General features: G+C 36.2%; 9 non-coding genes across 9 annotated transcripts; all 9 read left to right on the top strand.

Annotated features, from left to right (window-relative positions):
- Nucleotides 1-7,984: 7,984 nt before the first annotated feature.
- On the top strand, nt 7,985-8,057 carry Trnak-uuu. The gene has a single exon. It is a non-coding gene; the product is annotated as a tRNA-Lys (tRNA).
- Nucleotides 8,058-8,796: 739 nt separating this feature from the next.
- Nucleotides 8,797-8,868, top strand: Trnaq-uug. Its single transcript has one exon. It is a non-coding gene; the product is annotated as a tRNA-Gln (tRNA).
- A 1,478-nt stretch (nt 8,869-10,346) lies between these two features.
- Nucleotides 10,347-10,418, top strand: Trnaq-uug. Its single transcript has one exon. It is a non-coding gene; the product is annotated as a tRNA-Gln (tRNA).
- Nucleotides 10,419-11,134: 716 nt separating this feature from the next.
- Nucleotides 11,135-11,206, top strand: Trnaq-cug. The gene has a single exon. It is a non-coding gene; the product is annotated as a tRNA-Gln (tRNA).
- A 482-nt stretch (nt 11,207-11,688) lies between these two features.
- Trnaq-uug lies at nt 11,689-11,760 on the top strand. Its single transcript has one exon. It is a non-coding gene; the product is annotated as a tRNA-Gln (tRNA).
- A 444-nt stretch (nt 11,761-12,204) lies between these two features.
- Nucleotides 12,205-12,276, top strand: Trnaq-uug. Its single transcript has one exon. It is a non-coding gene; the product is annotated as a tRNA-Gln (tRNA).
- A 1,663-nt stretch (nt 12,277-13,939) lies between these two features.
- On the top strand, nt 13,940-14,011 carry Trnaq-cug. Its single transcript has one exon. It is a non-coding gene; the product is annotated as a tRNA-Gln (tRNA).
- Nucleotides 14,012-14,426: 415 nt separating this feature from the next.
- On the top strand, nt 14,427-14,498 carry Trnaq-cug. The gene has a single exon. It is a non-coding gene; the product is annotated as a tRNA-Gln (tRNA).
- Nucleotides 14,499-19,552: 5,054 nt separating this feature from the next.
- On the top strand, nt 19,553-19,624 carry Trnaq-uug. The gene has a single exon. It is a non-coding gene; the product is annotated as a tRNA-Gln (tRNA).
- The last annotated feature ends 2,490 nt before the right edge of the window (nt 19,625-22,114 follow it).

Below are 22,114 nucleotides of genomic sequence, written 5' to 3'. Positions count from 1 at the left end.
CTCTATATGTGAAAACTGACAGTGAAATTTATTATTATTGCCCAGTGTGTTCCTAACATCCCAAATGTGTTTGTAGCAATTCCTCTTTTACGAGCTGGCAAATTGCAATACAATGAAAATGGCCAAACAGAAAATAATACTGTAAAATGCTTTACGTTGTTACGTGTGTAATGAATACCGATATCAATGTGTTTATAATAAGAAGTTATGAAGGACATATGTCAGCAAACCCATTCCCCGTTATATCTGCTGCCAAATTACTGACTTGTAATGAAATTACCAAACAAAAAGTTCAATTGACATTAGCACGGAATACGGACAGCTAATGAAAACGTGTAAAAATGTGTTAGTGATATTCTTTATGTAACTTGTATGCAGTGAATGTCTATTAAACACACGTTTATACGGGTTGGATATTAACTGGATTCTTCTACTTAAACTTATAAATATTGATATCGTATGTAGAAACTCAATATAAAGAACCAGGAGAAATTAAATCAAATTCTCACTTAAAGACGTTTCAGATATGTAGACTTGAACAGTTTTCAATTCAGGTTTATGTGGCCACGTGTGTGGAGATACAATACGGATTATATAAAATCTGAAATACTGAAGCGGATATCGAAATGTATACAACTACAGACGGTGAATACGACATTTATCTGGACTATTCGATATTCCTGAAGTTTAGAAAAGATAGCAATGTGGTCTTTCTGGTCTAGCCACAGGTAATCTGCATGTCCAACGAGACGGCATAATGGTAAACAACACTGCAGTAAGTTTTAGCAGTTAATAAAAATGTAAAAAAGAAAACATCCGTTCAATTATCTGTAAAGGCCTTTTAAATCACAATTCTAAAACGACTGTTCGTATTTCCTTGAGAAATGATGAACTCGTTAACAACACAGTGTTTCTAAAGGTGCACGTTGCTGACGGGTATGGGAAAGTTTAATAGGCATTATTGTGATCTTATTGGAAAATATATTTTCTTGTACGATATAAAGGTCGACGTTTGTGATTATGCTCCATGTAACTGTGTCTTGTTTCGTGGTCACTACCCCGGTTCCCACAACGAGGATAAGACATTAGTAGGAGTTGGCCTAGATATACATGACGGGTGTCGTCAATTACCAGTAGATTACATGGCGGGTGTCGTCAATTACCAGTAGATTACATGGCGGGTGTCGTCAATTACCAGTAGACGCTTTCCCTTCTGGAACACCTGGTCTTGTTCTTATACCTATCCAAGATCTCCTCGTTATTACTTCATGTCTGTATTTTGCCATAATGTCATCGAGTTTGAGTTCGAATTACGATTTTTGTTACATTTAGGTATTCTTTTGTTGTTCTTAACATGAAAATACAGCACACAACTTCTATCATACACGCTCATGTATTGTTCAGTGAGTGTCGTGTCATATTCATTAACTTACACGATCTTAAGTTCTCAATCAGAGGCACTAGTTTTATGTTTTGCGGTCTACAAACGTTTCTTTTTAGAAGTTGATCAACACTTTAATTGATTATATTCTATAGCCTTTTTATAAGTCGACAGGCATTTGTATTGCCATTACATTATATACATAAAATAACAGAACCTCATAAATATTGTATCTTTTAGGTCTGATATAGTTAGTGGTCATCTCTAATTGAAGAAGTGGTCATCTCTGATGTCCTGTGTGTCCATCGAGACCAGACACCGTGTAACTTTGAGTCGTTAATAGGTGTAATTTCCATGGGTAACTCTCTATCTCCCTAACCTCAGATGATGCTCCTGTCATTTGACGACCTACAGAAACGGTCATTGTGTACGCCTTTAGATGTGTTGCTCTCTGTGCTCCTTTGACAACATAACCTGCACGTGGTTCATCAGTGGCGGTGATAGGAGGCATCAGTATCATCAGCGCTAAGTACCACACGCGCTGATTTACCGACATTAAAGGACGTGATTGGGCGACAGTGATCAGTTACCGATTCACAGTAACATTCGGGTAATAATGTCGCTCTTATTGAAATCTGGGGAAATTATAAAACCATAAGCATACCAGTGCTAAAAGTGATTGTGCATTTTACGTGAAAATAATTATCAAATAATTATTTTCGCACGATAATTTCACAATTGCTTTTCAAAACTGCACGCGTCTTCACGTTGTGCACACGCCTGGCGCTTGTTAGAAGAATAAATGAAAAAGTAATCTCAATTATAGCTTTCGTTATAGTGACACAAACCCTAACCAGCGTGAAGCGTAACGCGCTTTTATGTGTGCTTAAGCGTATGGACGTAGAGGCAAGCAGGGAGCAAAGATTAAACGAGACCCATTCAAATTCTCCACGGAAATTGCTCTTAAATTGCTGTCTTTTTCAGCCGATTGGAATTCCATATGAGTCATGTGCAAAATGTCCGGTTCTAATAATCAGATAAAAATACCAACGATAAACGCATTACACTTTTACATTAAAATCGATCATCAAATAAAAAATAACGACATCATTATCCAGGTTATATTTGCTGCGGAATTGCGTCACAGTTGAGTGGACTTCCGGCTTGCAAAACGAGGCCATTAACATTCACGGTACGTAAATTCGTGACATTCACCACCATTTGCCCCATAATTTAAAGCGCTCTCTTTTACCAGACTGACGTTTTATGGATGGAAAGTTTCAAGCAATCAATCGACAGCTTCGTACGATGTGAGGACATCCATTGTTCACCTGTTTCTATAGATTATGAATAAAGTTTTATGATCCATGATAGTTCTTTCATTACTAGCTATGAATTGTGTTATAATAGTATATACAACTACAAAGAGTCGTTTCTAGCTGAAACAGTTGAAAAACTGAATTCGAGGATCGTGTGAATTATTATTTATAATCAATACACAATTTTTCATTTTTCATTTTTTTTTTCATCTGTACAAAACTTCATCATCCATTCTAAAAGATTTGACTAAGTTCTATTCATTATACAACGAACCTTCTATTCTTATTGGCACGGGCATCTATATCCCCCCCCCCCCCTGTCCCCCTCCTCTTTTACTCACATTTCAAATATCCCTTGAACTACGTTTAAAAGTAAGCTACTGTTTTAAGTGTTTATATTTCTTTCCATAGAATTCAGTAACTATGCCATCACGCTTTAAATTAATGAGATAAATTCTCGGAAACGGATTTATATAAGTTGTTTCAACTTTTTTCCGGATCCCATTCCTCTGTACTTTGTTTGTTATGTGATGTAATGCAACTTAATTTGGAATGAAATAAAGTTTATATTAATTCACAATATATATTATTTGTTTTTCATTCGGACGAATATTTTCAGGGAAATATTTTTCTAGTAAGATTTAATAAGCAACCGTAGTAAAATAAAACAATATATAGATCTAGTCTTTAAGGCAAAACAAGGTACAAGGACGAGTAACTATATCATGTTTTCTATATTTAAAAGTTATCTTTTCGTAATACGTATTTTTGGGCACCTTTTACCCTACCTGCCTATATCTGTACGATCAGTGACGAGGTGTATCACGCCACTTGATATATGATGTAATACTGGAGGCATGTCATTACGGCACCCTGTGTATTTCTGGTTATATTCGTGATAATTAATGTTACATAATTATATGAGTGTTATATCATACCAATTTTTCTTTAGCATAGTCAAAATGAAAATTTAAACATGCGAACACATCTAGATCCAGACCGGACGTTGACATTTAACATGTCAGATACCCGCTGATGTAAATTGCCACATTACTGTCCTTTGAAAATAATTGAACACCGCACGAATTCCTTTGAAGATTTGATTCAGTGACACGTAACGTGTGACATCGTTAGTGATTGATTCAAAAACCAATGACCATATATCATGTAGCTCTCGCAGTAATTAACACTAATGGCGATGTACCCTTCTGACATCAGGGTAGTTTGTAGCGTAATACTCGGGGCACACGAAGGCCACACGTGTAAGTGCATATGTGGTGAAGATATAAACAGAATTACAACTTAATGTTTAAAAAAAATGGTCATTGTATCCGTCTGGCGAAAGTACTGTGGCATCACCGACGGAAAGGGATGTCATTGTTCCCGTGTAAGCCAGAGAGGGAAATCCAGAAATCTCGGGTTTAAATGGATCAGTTCGAGTTATTTCACAACTAGGAGTGAGAAAAAACATCGATATCAGTGACTGGCAGCAACAAGTCATGCAGCACATGTACTTAACCTTAAGACTATCAGAATATAATTTCTGATCGGTACTTTTGCCAAAAAGTTTCCAATATAAAATATATTGGTATAACCCCTGCTTTTACAATGTTTCGCCAATGGAATTAATGAACATGAAGTGCTAGGTAGATAAGACCAACCTTTTTGTTATGCTCCTAGCAGAACCATTATCGAGAAAACCTGCACTAGAAGAACATGAACATGTATGTGCAAAGGTAACGAGCATTGGATGAAGACTTTAGAAGGAAAGTGCGACCGAGACTTCAGAAATACAAACATTTAAGCAGGACCACTCCGACCGGGCTGACACACAAATGGAATAAGGAACAATAAAGCCGTTTTCAGATTATGAAAATTAATGGAAATAATAGAACAGCTGGTGAGACAGAAATGTCGCGTTCAATAGTGACACAGTGAAAGAGTGTTAGATAACCCATAATACGTTACAAGAACGGAGTAAATAATACACCTATGATAACTATTTTTCGGGATGTTAAACCGAAATTATTCAACAGAGATATAATGTTAGTTCATTCCAATAAGAGGACAACATGCCACATGCAGATTGCATTGTCCAAAAAATAATAATAGACAGTATTGCGATATTTGACACGCTAAACGTCGAAATCCCCAGGGTCAGATAGTCTTCACCCGCAACGAGCAAACCCTTGTCCACATTATCACGTGTAATTACTTGTCTAGGAACGGGGTCAGTACCTAAGTTTTGGAGACAAGCAAATGTGCCGCCATTTCTAACAAAGATTACGGTAACACCCACACAGGTGATCGCACCTATAAACTATTGGTAATAGATACAATATGTCAATTACGTATGATACAGCTGTTCCGTCCTCCTATGTCACATCGGTGATGGAAGGGGCCTAATGGGTAGACATCTGTACTGGTCAAAACTACTGTTGAAACAGTAGAGGAGTTGCATGTAAAGTCTTAATAAAATGAATTTAGAGAGGTACTGGTATAAGAAGACTACAAATCGGCACGCAACTATTTGCTGTGAAGTATTAGACACAGTTGTGATGGAGACAACTATCAATTATACGCGGACAATTTTCACTAAAAATACGAAGAAAGCAAGAATTTATTTGAAAATCTTGTATGAAGATACAAAAAGCCAAACAATTTAAGACTCAAGTCTTTTACCTGGTGCTACTTAATGTTAAAAGAACGCAAAATCAATGTCTAAAGTATTCCAAATCATTTTTAGAACAGCAAAAGCCGGAAAGATGCATATATAAAAAACGTCTTCCACATTTTCACAACTTCGTAGGAAAGAAATAATTTCTATTCACCCAAAGCCGATCTATTGTATTACAACAGAACGGATGAGACATCTTAACGAGGGCAGATGTGGCCATGATTTTATTGCGACTTTTGAAGATTTTCGATTTTCCTCCATCATCACAGATTCGTTCATAAAATAACTATAAATAGATTCACGGATCGCATGACAAGCCTGATCAAAGGTAATCTGTCCAGTGAGAAACAGTAGGTAAATGTCAATGGAAATACCTCAGTTTTGAGAAGTGAGAAATATCACTACACTAGTCCGAATTATTCTGACGTTTTATCGACTTTTTTCATATCGGTCTGTCGTCGATTAACGTCAGAACTCCGGCCCTCTATAATACGCGGGAAATATGCGACCCTTGCCCGGAGCGTACTTCAAACTGATATTTTAGAAACAAATCGTCACTTTCACACACATGTCGCACACGGATCGAAATATACGTCATATTCAAAAACAGTTGATATTATATACGTCATATTCAAAAACAAATATAAAGTCAATCTCATCAAGTATGTGATAGAGGAACGTTCAAATGTTTTAACTGTCATGCATCTTTACCTAATGCAAAGGAGCTGCAAGACAATATCTAGAAGCCAAAGGAGCTAGCTGTAAGACAAAATCTAGAAGCCATCGAAAATATTAGGAGGAGAGCTACTTTATTAATATAAGTGTGCCAAAGATGATATTGTCGAACTCTAAAATCATGACAGGAAGTTATGATTCAAAGGTGCCGAAGTTCACCACATGTAATTATAATGTGACAGGGTGGATTACAGAACTTGGTGCCTTATGCATGGTAGCACTCTAACGTCCGTATCATATCCGCACTATCGCAAGGAGGCAAATACACCAACATACACTGGCTCTAGCACACATGTTTGTATACGCACACATGCACACATGCACGCATACATTACACACATGGAAGCACGCCCTTAAATGGCCTTAGCTGTCAATATGACGTTAGGTATTATTAAACCAAAAACACAATTTTTAAATCACAACTTTGATAATATATCCAAGAGCATCTCTAACTATAATACCATTAGCAGTTGGTTTAACGTTCAAATCCAGCGATATTGTTGTCACAGTCTCATTTTAGCAGTATTGATGTCACAGTGTTGCCTCATCCTAAGCAAATCGATGTCACAACAGTGGTCGTTTCACTATAGATACGTATCATCACATCAAAATGTGTGTGTGTTTGTTGCATCAGCCCTTCCATAGGTTAAATCTGAACACTGATGTCATTTTATGGTAGTGTACATCCCTTTAGCAGTAGCGATAATACCCCTTCAGTAGAATAACATTTACTTTCTCAGTAGTTTTCCAGTGTAAGGGAAACAACTCGTAAAGCTTTATAATTGACATTATAAAATAATAACCATGTGGGGGTAAATATTCAAAAAACAACATCGCGCTAACACTGTGGTCACCGAGACGTTGATAGGATTACCGCGTGAGGAGGCAATGCCTACTAATGGCATTACAACACAGTTAACACGAGGTTCTCTCTAACCGACCGTGAAATAAATAAACAAATAGTGCTGTTGTCTTGTCCAAATGGAATGGTATTTAAACAAGATGTCTTCAGAAAGATGAGTTAGCGTACCCCACATTCCGTGTAGCCCGCATAAAGCTATGGGCCGATTTTAATTATCCTTCATGTTGACATACATTTAGCAATGTTCCATCCTATATGAATACAATATCTATGTGTATGATACCTCTTCGCTCCTGTGACTCAGCCTTTCAACAATATCCTGTAGCACAGCATAGCTACCATATGTCTTGTAATCCCATTCTACTTCAACAAAACCCAGTAAAAGTAGGGGTTGAATCAACTAAAACCCTGTAGATATAGGGGTTGAATCAACCAAAACCCTGTAGAAGTAGAGGTTGAATCAACCAAAACCCTGTAAAAATAGGGGTTGAATCAAGCAAAACCCAGTAGAAGTAGGGGTTGAATCAACTAAAACCCTGTAGATATAGGGGTTGAATCAACCAAAACCCTGTAGAAGTAGAGGTTGAATCAACCAAAACCCTGTAGAAATAGGGGTTGAATCAAGCAAAACCCTGTAGAAATAGGGGTTGAATCAACAAAAACGACTTGAACATTTATTTTCACAATTATCGATTATATAAAATACACGGATCCACCAAGTTTCCGCTAGGCCTATTAGTGGTGATGCGTTCTTCTCGTCATTTTGGGTAATTTTCTGCTTCAAACTCGACCTCTTATGATTCCATCTAAACATCATTACCTGAGAAACAGTTAAATATCCGTCTTCACGTTACGTTTACAAGCATTCGATATACTTGTCATTCAAAACTCGGCCTATTCGTTCCACAACCGCCATTGATACACACCGGATCTCGAAAAACAAGACTGAAAGGGGAAGTGAATATTTGTAATTTATATATAAAGACACTGGAAAATTGCACTGACATGAAGCCCGCGTAGCTCAGTCGGTAGAGCATCAGACTTTTAATCTGAGGGTCTAGGGTTCGAGTCCCTACGTGGGCGATAATTTTTTTTTTACATGAATTAGAAATCATTCCAGTTATATTAGTTATTTAATGGAAAAAAATTAGTTTGCTGCTTTCATATTACATGTTTATATAGTAAATGGCTATTCATGTTCGGGGAATATATCTCACAATTTACCGTGTCCTTTATTATAACATAAATCAATTTCGAAAACATTCACTTCAAGCCAGGTGACATTGTCTTTTATTAATATGGGGTTAAATCAATTCATATTATTAAGTTGCCTGGGGTCTCAGTAGAACGATTGTTCCTGTTACAGATACTAGCTGGTGTATTATTCCGAAACTTATAATGACATTTGTGTTATAAACTGAGTGAAGCGTCTATGATAGAAGCGGATACGTATATATACTACGTTATAGTCTCTGGTTTATATGTAGATCACTGGTATCACCAGTAAATCAATAATTGATACTGAAGATCAATTTTATCTTAGCTGTTTATTACTGCTAGCAGCAACTACCTGCATATACTATGTTTAAGGAAACTGACGTGGCTATACTTAAATATCATTTGATGACAGACAGTGATAAAAGTTATCGATGTGACACGTGTATATTATATCTTACACGTCACTGACCTTATACATATAATATAGGTGTAACAGTGGATCGTGCCATTCGGCTAACCTCGGCCGATTCCGGTACCCTTCATCTATATGTAGGTACGGAATCTGCCGAGATTTAACGAGTGTGGAACCTTTACGTATGTATATGGTTCTATGGTGTAATGGTTAGCACTCTGGACTTTGAATCCAGCGATCCGAGTTCAAATCTCGGTAGAACCTTTCTTTTATTAATTTACATTTGCAGTATTTATTATTTACGTGTGAATGACTTATACCCATTTTGGTACAATATGTATGTCTTAATAAATATTGTAATTTTTATTCAAAATATGTTTTCCAGATAAAAAAAAATCCAGAAATACACAGAAAACATGTTTACCCGTCCTTGAATTTTAGGTTACCGCATACTTTCCTTTCTTAACTTCATATCATGGCACTAACATTAAGTTTGATAATATTTGTCGCCAAACTCGAGTTGATTAGCTGTTCATGGACAGCCTATCATGACTATACATCAGCATAATATCAGGATTTTCCCAAACCTACTTTACATGAGAAACAGCTGAATAAAATATATCGTGATAGTCAAACGATCGAAACAAAGACAACAAAAACGAAAAAAAATACAAATAATTACAACAAAAATTCACTAAAAATTCGAAATATTAACGAAATCCCCACGGTAAGCGTTTTTCAGCAGAACCTATGATACATGCTATATCCCGTTCGCCCAGTTCAGGGAAGTATGTAGATCACTGTAGGACAACTCTTCGACTTCCTCCTTCAATCGTCCGTCTGGTACAATGCAACTTTACAAACATGTACGAAAACCTTAAAACTGTTCACAGAGTTGTACCAGTCTAAAAGTCTTTTGGGGATATTTTTACCTTGTGTCACGTGACCTGATCGATAGTTGCGACTCCTTTCGTGGTTTTTTTTCTTGATACTTTTCACCGACCCCGGTTATGGTATGGAAAAAAATCCTAAAGTATTTGGATCCAATAAGCATTAAGACAACTTATTGATTTTTGTTCCATCAAGTTCAACAATAATGGTGTCGACCGGAAGTTCTTTTCGTGCTAGCAGTGTCAATCAAAACCAATATATTCATAGGTATGTAGGACTTACACGTTAGCCGAGTGGAATGCCGGCACTCACCGTCCGTGTCGGGGTGTATAACCGGTTCTATGGTGTAATGGTTAGCACTCAGAAATCCGATGACATACCTCTTATAACCATGCTTATTTCATGTAGAAATGTACTTCTGTGATTTTTGAGTGTTTAAATATGTGTTTTATGTGAACTGTGAGGAACCGACGGGGCCCCAACCCCGGAGGGCCTATTTGCTGGGACTAATAAAAGTTCATTTTAAAAGAAAAAAAAAAAGCACTCAAGACTCTGAATCCTGCGATCCGAGTTCAAATCTCGGTAGAACCTTATAATTTTATTTTTGAAACAGAAAATATATATATCACCATATTTTCTTTTCTTTTCTTTAAAACTTTAGGTATTTAACTGTTTTGAAACCTGAGTTTAAAATTGAATATTGATACAGTAATAATAATAACGAGCGTATAAACAGCAGTACAATATATTATCTCGACTATAAATAAATATCGGGTGATGACAGAAAGTGATAAGGGTTATCGATGTGATCTCTAAAGTATGAATGACCTTATAGATTTAATATATGACAAGGTTCTATGGTGTAATGGTTAGCACTCTGGACTTTGAATCCAGCGATCCGAGTTCAAATCTCGGTAGAACCTTTCTTTTGTTAATCTTTATTTGCATTAGATATTGTTTTAGAACTGAAAGTATCCATTTATTGAATATAAAATAACCTTCAATCAGGGGCGGGTCCAGGTGAGGGCATAATGGGCGTACGCCCCCCCCCCCTTTTTAAAATACCCACAAAAAACCTATCGTAATCTGCTAATATTGTATTGAATATGGCAATTTATCATATTCATTAATTAAACACATACTCTGATTTGTTTTTATACTGATTCCCCCATCCGATGGGTGATCCGTAAAATTTCGTCATAAAAAATGTCAAACCCTGACACTTTAACTATAAAATATACATGTAAATTAGTGCAAGTCACAATTATTTTCTGATTTTTAGCAAAAAAAAGGTCCAATTTTTTTTCGCCGAGCGAATTTTTATTCTACGCCCCCTCTTTCAAATATCCTAGAAACGCCCCTGTCAATGTGCACAATGCAAATATGTGATAACTTTAATGCATAAAAAGTACCTTTATGTAAAATAAAAATTATGAAGAACACCCACCTTCGAAATATTTCAAATCAAAACTTAAATGTAGAAAATATTAATAAATAAGTAAATTAAAATGAAAACGTTATAAGAAGGTTCTTATGCATTCATACACGCAGGGGATATCTATCTATCTATAGACTTACACGTCAGTCGTGTGGTATGTTGCCACTGGTAAACTCACATCCCTGTGGGTCGTGTATAATCGGTTCTATGGTGTAATGGTTAGCACTCAGGACTCTGAATCCTGCGATCCGAGTTCAAATCTCGGTAGAACCTGAATGTTTTCTTTTCGAAACCGGGGAAACAAAATCATAATTCGATTTTGTTATTCGACATTGTGTGGTATTTGATATACAAGTTAGTGGTAAAATAAAATAGTTTCATAATCATCAATGTGTAACTCCATATTATCTATGATGAAATAAAACATAACTAACCTGTGGCAATTTAACAATAAATTCCCCTTTTATGACACTCCAGAACATTAGTAAATTAATTCAGTTCACTAGTGAATAATAACCAGTCATGTTATATGCTATATTTATATATGCATGGCACTACTAGCAACAACTGCCCGTATACTTTGTCCAACTAACCCTATAGAAAGTAAATTTTACAATAAATTATCTCGACTATAAATGGCCATCATGTGTGACAGATACAGTGATAAGAGTTATCGATGTGACACGTGTATCTCGACATCAGGGCTGACCTTATAAATATAATGTAGGTCAGTGGATAGTGCATATATATATATCGGTTCTATGGTGTAATGGTTAGCACTCTGGACTTTGAATCCAGCGATCCGAGTTCAAATCTCGGTAGAACCTATCTTTTGTTGATTTTTATTTGCATTGAACATGTTTACGAAGTAAAAGTATCTACTTTTGGAAAATCGAATTATCTTCTTCGTGTGATTGCCGTACACACAATGTAAGTAAGCAAATTCAAAGTAGTTTAGACCATATGTTATTCATGTCATTAAACATAGACGTTTCATTCTAATGAATGGTAAACAAGTGCAATTGTTTATTGTAGATTAATATGTATGATACTAGAATTGAACCATAGGGTTTACAGATGAAGACTACGATTTAGACATTTACAACCGAGAACTATACCTTTCACTTGTCTGTGTCTCCGAAGGAGAAAAGTCAATAATGGAAAGTGATTTTTTTTTATGTTGATTATCAGCAAAAGTGCTCTTTGTTTAAGGTGTTAAGAGGAAAACCTTATTGAAAAAGATGATACCTTTTGGGGCCACTATATATATTGGTTCTATGGTGTAATGGTTAGCACTCTGGACTTTGAATCCAGCGATCCGAGTTCAAATCTCGGTAGAACCTCTTTTTATTCCGCTTTAGTAATATTTATTATCTAGAAAATTTTGTATATCAGGTAAAAAATTCTCAAATATCTCGTAAATTTGTTTTGGTTTTACAATTATGTTCATTATCCTAGAGATATTTTAAACGATACATTCTTGTTTGGTGTTGTGATTTAGGTAATACGCACTGGCCGTCAAACGAAATATATTTTCAATAATTTCGACTAAATGTTGCATTACCTGGGCAGTTGTTTACTAAAAACATAGGAAATATCGACAAATAATCACATATGCTCGTGCGAAGTTACCCCGGTTAATGCAAAAGAGTCAGATATTTTTCACCGACCTATGACATGTTCTTTATTAACCTTAAGTCACCCGACTAATTAGTATGGACCTGTGTACGTATATATCAACAGAGCATATATTATGATCTGAATATAGAGGCAGATATATGCCTGCGTTCAGAATAAACTTAGTTAAACTAAACTGAGTTATAACAACAGTATCACTAAGAGCAGGACAATGGGTCACATCTAAACTTCTAATCTGCCCTCTCCGTGACAAGTTTACACGGCTTTAACAGTGATGATGGCTCCAACATTTTTAATATTGAGCAGTTCTACCACGGACTTAGATAACAATCTCATTCCGGGTTCTACTTACTTCAAAAAAAGGAATCTGGGTGTTATAAATACTTTTGTTACACCTCAAGTGAATTTCTAGGTATTTGATTGGTTGGGAGAAAATTAAACAAAAATCTCTGTCACCCTCCGAAAATACATTGGTTTTAAGGGGCGCGGGTGATATTGCCATGAGACAGTTAAAAATATCACATGCGCTAAAAATGTGCGTGCACCGCTTCGTTTCCCCACCGTGATGGTCACAAGAACGTTTGACGGCAACAGCCAATTTCATCAAGCGCCGGTATATAGTGATTGTAAACAGCAGACTATCAACAAACAAGATGTCATTATCGAGGTTTGCTGCCGTTTCTGAGCTACAAAGACTTTTGGTGTAACAAAATAGATATGACATTCATTTAGCAGGTGACAGTGAATAGTATCAACCCTCAAAAACCCATTGTCACCCTCGGCTTCGCCCCGGTTGACAATGGTTTTCTCGGGTTGACAATATTCTCTGTCACCTGCTAATGAATGTCATATTTATATATTGTCTAAAAACAATGTACCCTGGACACACTTCAACAAATAGAATCATACTCGGTGTCAAATCACACCTAAACCGTTTTCCCTATACAAAAGAGGAAGTGTCAAAGTTAACAGCTAGATAAGGTAGAAAGGGTGACGCTATCAGTGACGTGACACTAGCAGATAGCCTACGGCTAAACCATACAGGTTTTATCAATTACGGTAAAAGTTAATGTGAAACATTAGTTTATATATTGATTCTATGGGGTTATGAATATTACTGTGGAATATGAGTTCAGCGATTCGAGTAAACCTCGGTAGAACCACGGCATTGTCATACCCCCACCCCATCTCGATAATAATCTATAGGATATCATATGTTTTCTACATGAGGTAATGATGAAATGATGAAATTGTAATAATACAACATACCCGCCTAATTGTACCGCTGTGTATCTAGAGTCAGTCTATAAATACCTACAGTGGGTATTCTGTCGTAGATAAATCACGTCTCCACTAACGCTGTATATCGGTTCTATGGTGTAATGGTTAGCACTCAGGACTCTGAATCCTGCGATCCGAGTTCGAGTCTCGGTAGAACCTGACAATTGTTTTACAACAAAGTATTTAAACTTTTTTTCCCAATAAAGTCTACGTATTATCAACTTTTTACTACACATTTCATTTCTGATGTGTCTATTCATACAGTGTATTATGGGTATAGACATATGGTTTTCATTAAGAACAGTCAGCATGCCAAAATTACTGGTTCAGTTCTGATTTTGACCTGTTCAAATAATCTTTTTGTTTACCTCATTTGTAGTTTTACAAATGTTACAAAACTTTAAAATGTCATTTGATCTGTTCAAACAGAAGTCCCTATAATCCTGCCTGATTGTATTGGTGGTAATGTATATGTATAGACCCACTGGGTTATCTAGAGTCGGTTATAAATAGTTACAGTATACAGTGGTGTTCTGAGGTAGATAAAACCATGGTCAGGCGGTCTATTCTCAACGGTTCTATGGTGTAATGGTTAGCACTCAGGACTCTGAATCCTGCGATCCGAGTTCAAATCTCGGTAGAACCTGAATGATTTCTTTTCGAAACCGGGGAAACAAAATCATGATTCGATTTTTTTATACGACATTGTTTGGTATTTGATATACAAGATATGAAATAATCCGAGGTCGAGTCTCGGTAGAACCTGACAATAATTTAGTTTTACCCATTCGCGACAATATTTTACATGAAGTATTTTTAATAAAACATAATCAATATTTTACAGTGTTGTAGTTTTGTTTGTGTTACCATATGGAAGATGATGTTGGCTTTAAGTAAAACTGGTTATATATACTATTTGTGTAGTAACAAACACAGGTTGGCTAGCTTGAATTATGATTTTTTGCATCTTCAATGTCTTGTATGATACTCAGGTACTCACAGAAATCTCCCCGTTAGAAATTACAAATACATTTAACTTTGAAGACATATTTACTTAAGTCATAATGTTTTATATTATTACTCTGACAAGAACCGTCCTAAGAACGTCCCTCTTTTAGAAAGGACGTTCTTGCGCTCCTTGTTTTCCGGATTTTTATTTCTTGACATGTACAACAATGTATTGTGCACATACGACACCATTAAAGGGGCTGGTCGGGGAAAAGTAGCGATCAAGTCTTTAAGTCATCTTCTTTTAATATTGCCTAAATAACCCCACTTTCCCATCGCATAACCTCACAAAGTCACCAACATTTGCCGGATGTTGACAGCAGACGACGTAAACAAAACAGCACGTGGCAAAAAGCGCGTGGAAAAAGTCGTCTTGGTCAAAGTTCATCTTCTCGACCAATTAAAACTCTGGAAGGTCATATACCACGTGTGGTGTATAACTCATATTTATCTAACATTCTGCATGTTTATACAATGATATGAGAGTGGAATAACACAGCGTGTTGTGGTAGAAAATAAATTATCTATAAACGATTAAGAATTGACATTTTATGATAAAACCATATACACATAGTAATTGCATGTAAGAGTTATCTTTCTTGAAAAACTTCACAGTAGTGAAATAGGTAGCCGGTTTCCTGAAGTACAGAAAAATGGACATATGTGACTCATTGATAAAAAAACCCCAACTGAATTAATGGCTGGATTGCTTTGAAATACTTTAATATTGAGAGAACACACTGTTCTGTCAATAATAAACCATACAATAATCATCAGTTAAATATTAAACATTAGAATATGCGGAAATTGTGATACTCTCTCCCTACATTGGATTTTTAACTAGGGATGTACTTCTTATTACCGTTTATCAATACACTCGTTCGACCTTAACCAGAAAGTCTGGTCTCAGAGCGATCTATCAAATAAGGAATGCTGGATTACTGCAGTGGGGTCGATAAGGTCGTTCTCAATGTAGGAACCCACTATGGTATACCGCAGGGGTCTTTACCGGGTCCTTTGATGTTTTTATATTTTATATAAACGATCTACCATTGTGTAAGAAATTCCAGACTGACATGGGTGCACAGAACTCCTGTGTATCTGAAGTTTCAATAGAATGTGTCCAAATAGAATGTGTCCAAATGGAATGTGTCCAAATAGAGTCCAAATGGAATGTGTCCAAATAGAATGTGTCTAAATAGAATGTGACCAAATAGAATGTGTCTAAATAGAATGTGACCAAATAGAATGTGTCTAAATAGAATGTGACCAAATAGAATGTGTCTAAATAGAATGTGACCAAATAGAATGTGTCTAAATAGAATGTGTCAAAATAGAATGTGTCCAAATGGAATGTGTCCAAATGGAATGTGTCCAAATAGAATGTGTCCTAATGGAATGTGTCCAAATAGAATGTGTCCTAATGGAATGTGTCCAAATAGAATGTGTCCGAATGGAATGTTTCCAAATAGAATGTGTCCAAATGGAATGTATCCAAATAGAATGTGTCCAAATAGAATGTGTACAAATGGAATGTGTCCAAATAGAATGTGTCCGAATGGAATGTTTCCAAATAGAATGTGTCCAAATGGAATGTGGCCGAATATAATGTGTCCAAATAGAATGTGTCCAAATGGAATGTATCCAAATAGAATGTGTCCAAATAGAATGTGTCTAAATAGAATGTGACCAAATAGAATGTGTCTAAATAGAATGTGACCAAATAGAATGTGTCTAAATAGAATGTGTCAAAATAGAATGTGTCCAAATGGAATGTGTCCAAAGGGAATGTGTCCAAATAGAATGTGTCCAAATGGCATGTGTCCAAATAGAATGTGTCCAAATAGAATCTGTCCAAATGGAATGTGTCCAAATAGAATGTTTCCAAATGGAATGTGTCCAAATAGAATGGGTCCAAATGGAATGTGTCCAAATAGAATGGGTCCAAATGGAATGTGTCCAAATAGAATGTGTCTAAATAGAATGTGACCAAATAGAATGTGTCTAAATAGAATGTGTCAAAATAGAATGTGTCCAAATGGAATGTGTCCAAATATAATGTGTCCAAATAGAATGTGTCCAAATGGAATTTGTCCAAATAGAATGTGTCCAAATAGAATGTGTCTAAATAGAATGTGACCAAATAGAATGTGTCTAAATAGAATGTGTCCAAATAGAATGTGTCTAAATAGAATGTGTCCAAATGGAATGTGTCTGCACAGAACTCCTGTGTATCTGAAGTTTCAATAGAATGTGTCCAAATAGAATGGGTCCAAATGGAATGTGTCTAAATAGAATGTGTCCAAATAGAATGTTTCCAAATGGAATGTGTCCAAATAGAATGTGTCCAAATGTAATGTGTCCGAATATAATGTGTCCAAATAGAATGTGTCCAAATGGAAGGTGTCCAAATAGAATGTGTCCAAATAGAATGTGCCCAAATGGAATGTGTCTAAATAGAATGTGTCCAAATAGAATGTTTCCAAATGGAATGTGTCCAAATAGAATGTGTCCTAATGGAATGTGTCCAAATAGAATGTGTCCTAATGGAATGTGTCCAAATAGAATGTGTCCTAATGGAATGTGTCCAAATAGAATGTGTCCGAATGGAATGTTTCCAAATAGAATGTGTCCAAATGGAATGTGGCTAAATAGAATGTGTCCAAATAGAATGTGTCCAATTAGAATGTGTCCAAATAGAATGTGTCCAATTAGAATGTGTCCAAATAGAATGTGTCCAATTAGAATGTGTCCAAATAGAATGTGTCCAAACTCCTGTGTATCTGAAGTTTCAATAGAATGTGTCCAAATAGAATGGGTCCAAATAGAATGTGTCCAAATAGAATGTGCCCAAATGGAATGTGTCTAAATAGAATGTGTCCAAACAGAATGTGTCCAAATGGAATGTGTCCGAATATAATGTGTCCAAATAGAATATGTGTCCAAATAGAATGTGTCCAAATAGACTGTGTCCAAATGGAATGTGTCCAAATAGAATGTGTACAAATGGAATGTGTCCAAATAGAATGTGTCCTAATGGAATGTGTCCAAATAGAATGTGTCCGAATGGAATGTTTCCAAATAGAATGTGTCCAAATGGAATGTATCCAAATAGAATGTGTCCAAATAGAATGTGTCCAAATGGAATGTGTCCGAATATAATGTGTCCAAATAGAATGTGTCCAAATAGAATGTGTCCAAATGGAATGTGTCCAAATAGAATGTGTCCAAATGGAATGTGTCCAAATAGAATGTGTCCAAATGTCAACGTGACGCATCCAATGGTTGATGCATCGTGTCAGACAGAATGATCGTGGATGTGAACAAACAATATTGCTTTTTATTTCTGAACAAAAGTTAACACGCAGCGATTCACTTTGAGAGATGAACCACTAGAGTAGTTACAAGAAAAGAAATAACAATATTCCTAGATATAAAAATAGTAATTGTTTATATGATTTAAAATAGTTCATCTATCATTACAAAATATGACAGCATGGACTATAACAATGTATTTCTCGATACTTACTTAGCGACATATTATCTTCTAAATTTCAATTTTTATCGGGTTTAATGTTATAACAGTTCGTTATGTGTCGGTGGAGGGAAACTTTTCGCCAGGTGGGTCCAACAGAGCCTATGACCAAGAATACACGAAATACCCAATGGTCCGACCCCCAGATCATTTATTATTGACAATAATACGTGATCTGGGGGTCGGACCATGGGGCATGTTTTTCATTCTGGGTCATAGGAACGTGTCAAGTCTCTGTGGTGGGTCACACCTCTCCGTTGACTGATAAAGCAGGAAACAACTGTTTTGTTACTTGATCAACATGACCAATGAAAAACAAACAATTAATGAAGTAACAAATCAACATTTATTAACAATACATATTAACAATGCTTCCTGCTCTCCTCTGTAACGTTTTAGTGTCTAGTGAGTCGTGGATCTTAATTTACTACAACATCGCTCCGTCGTGAATATCTTCCAACCTTACCACTGTTTTCTTTGTCCTAGTCATGGAGACGTTTGAAAAATAAGGTGCAAACGGTCGAAGGGTAACAGACACTAGTGATTAGCAAAATTTGTCCTGTTACGTTTTGCTTTTTTAGGAGAAAACAGCCTAAATTCGTTTATATACAATTAAAAGGGAGGCGTGTGACAACAATCTTTAATACGACAGGTGATACACTTTATGTATCTACGGTTCTGATAAATAGATAGCTCCTATGGTGTAACCCTGCGATCCGAGTTCAAATCTCGGTAGAACCCGAGGAAGTACCTTCCGGAACAGAAAAAAAATCATAATCATAATCCAGGAGATTTCCGCGTCCTAGTACAAATCTCAGTAAAAGCTTTGCGATGTTTATATTTATATATACAACTAGATTTCTTCGCTTTAGTCTCTCTAAAACTGTCTACTCAATAACGCCACCATTTAGATAATACTATATTTATATTTATTTATTATTTTGATGTCACATAATACAAAACACAATACCCAGGTATTGTGTTGTTGTGCTAGAGGACAAGGATATGTCGGATATAGGCAACTTTAATCTGTATATGACGGTGACAGATGATGAAGTGTATCTCTAGGGCAAAGGGCATACGTCACACAGGTAAACCTATCACCTGTATAGGTAAATAATCATATAGATACTTACATCAAAGTCATCATATGTCAAGGTTCTATGGTGTAATGGTTAGCACTCTGGACTTTGAATCCAGCGATCCGAGTTCAAATCTCGGTAGAACCTCCTCATTTTGAAAACATAACAAAAATATTTTATGAAAATTTTACAAGAGACGTAATTAACGAACTGTGTAATCTGTCGTTTATATAATACTTTACATTGAACAAAATCCATCACAGTCAAGAAAATACTAATAAAAAGTTAAATGAGTCCTTGGCCCCTTATATACCGGAAGTGAGGCCTGTAACCTCCAGAGAGTGTACTTTCCGGTTCCGTTTAATTCTACTCATCAACACCTATTGTGGTCAAACAAAATATGCTCAGACAAAAAATCAGTTCCTGAAGTTTAACCTGATGTTATATAAAATTTGATACTGCCTTATATCGAAACGCGGCATTCTTTCGTTAGTGAAAGAGTGTAGGTTATGTTAATATTATTGCTTATTCCTTTGCCTGGGGATTATTGACAAGCGAAAGGATGTGGTATCGCAACCGCTGCCGTATGTGAGCGAGATCGGTGGAATACACACTAATATTACAACAACTTACAGATAACCAGTTATTCCTTAGAACACAGATCTCGTAAAACACAATAATTTTGATATAGTTACCGTTACCTACTTTATACCCGTACCTCAATCACCTTTACCAAATGTCATCGATAACACTTTATCTATTATCATATTTAGATGTATGTGCACTTTTCTATTATCCGGCGTAACGTTTACGAGATATGAATTCCAATTGCTCTATACACATATTGAAGTCGTTATCAATAAATGAAATTAGTTCACTTCAGCAGTTATATCTTCTACTCCCTTATCATTTCCATGCACAATTTCCATGCTTAAGGGTGTGTATACTCTTCAAGCTCTAACGTAGCCTTAATAAGCAGACGCAATCCATGTTCGGTACCTGCTTTTTAAAATCAAATGCACTTTTATTGCTGTACATGTAACACTAACTTGATCATTTGGCTGGAGTAAAATATCTCCATGATTATGATGAAAGGAATATTGTCTGACGTATACTTTTGTAAAATTTATTGCTAAATATTCGGATTTTGTTTTATACGAGTAACGTGTATGGTTTACATCACCGTTATGTATGCCCAGATGAAAGCTGCCCTCTCTGATCGGTAGAGTCATCCGGATCTCTAGCTAGAATTACCGGCTTGTATTTTTGTAAACGGTTCAAATTGACATAAATCAGTTGTTTTGAGATATTGCCATTCTCGGATATTCCTGTGCGTACGGATATTCTGTGGCTCATGTCAGGCAGCTAAAAGCCAAACAAATGGCACAGCACCGATGATATTACTTGCGATACTTTGGAACCCTACTCACTTCCGGTCATATATATGATTAACTTCCGGTACGTGAAAGGAAATACAACTAGAGATAATGGCGAACGTGTAATCGGTTCATAAGTACAACAGTTCAACAGTTGTAATGAAATAAATGTTGTTAGTCGGGTTGGGAATCTCTTAATGGTGACGTGTTTCCTGGAAGCTGTTTCCAGGTACTCATATATGTTACATGAAAAATAACAAATACGACGTATTGTGTTTATATGTTAATGCTTATTCACCTTAGTTAAAGTAAAAAATAAAACAGATGTCCTCCGTATTTTGGTTCTAGTTTTGTACGGGGCATGGTTCATATATATGTAGGATCTACACGGCAACTTAATTCGGTTGATGCTTTCATGGTGAATACCCGCTATGGCAATACTTCTCTGTTTTGAAGCATAAAATTAAAGATTTACCAACATGTGTCAGTAAATATCCAGGCGCAGTTACAACACATTTCACCTACACATACAAAGAAATATCATGATCCTGGTACAGCTTTACCGCTCACGCTTAATCAAGATGAGGTTCTGACACTCATCTAAACCCAATGAGATTGTCTCGTTTATAGCACACACCATGTTGTCTTTATTATATAATACTCGCCGTTATTTTGAGATTTAAGAAGATATAATTGATTTGTTTGTGTTTTACGTCCTATTAACATATACGGTCATATAAGGACGTGTCAGGTTTCGGTAGTGGAGGAAAGCCGGAGTTCCCGGAAAAAACACCGACCTACGGCCAGTACCATTTTACGAAAAACATAAAATATCAAAAAAAATGTTGCTAATATTACTTAGAAGAAACGAAAATCATTTGAAACACGTTTTAGCGTAAACAGACTCTGTATTTCCTTGTTACTTGTCTATGTGGACCACATGGACTAGACAGTGTCCACACCAGGCCAGATACACGTAGTGCTGGGGTATCGATCAGTCAGCGATAGCCATCTAGCAATACTCCTCAATGCATCTCCTCAAAACGAGGCTGGCAGAATAAAATCTGAGTTTGTAATCTGATATAGAACCTATGTTGTCAGTATACATTGTGTGTGCTTTGATCCCAGCCTCCCTATAACAAAAGATGTATGTGGGGAGGGGGAATTCTATCGAGACTTTTATAGTCAAAACTCGAGCATTTCGTCTGGGCCAGGGTCATTAAGACAGGCAGCAGTGTTAAGTAAGACCCGTATGTTCTGA

Source organism: Mizuhopecten yessoensis, unplaced genomic scaffold (assembly GCF_002113885.1).
Source record: "Mizuhopecten yessoensis strain PY_sf001 unplaced genomic scaffold, ASM211388v2 scaffold555, whole genome shotgun sequence".
Classification (NCBI taxonomy): Eukaryota; Metazoa; Mollusca; class Bivalvia; order Pectinida; family Pectinidae; genus Mizuhopecten; species Mizuhopecten yessoensis.
This window is presented reverse-complemented; position numbering and strand designations above follow the sequence as displayed.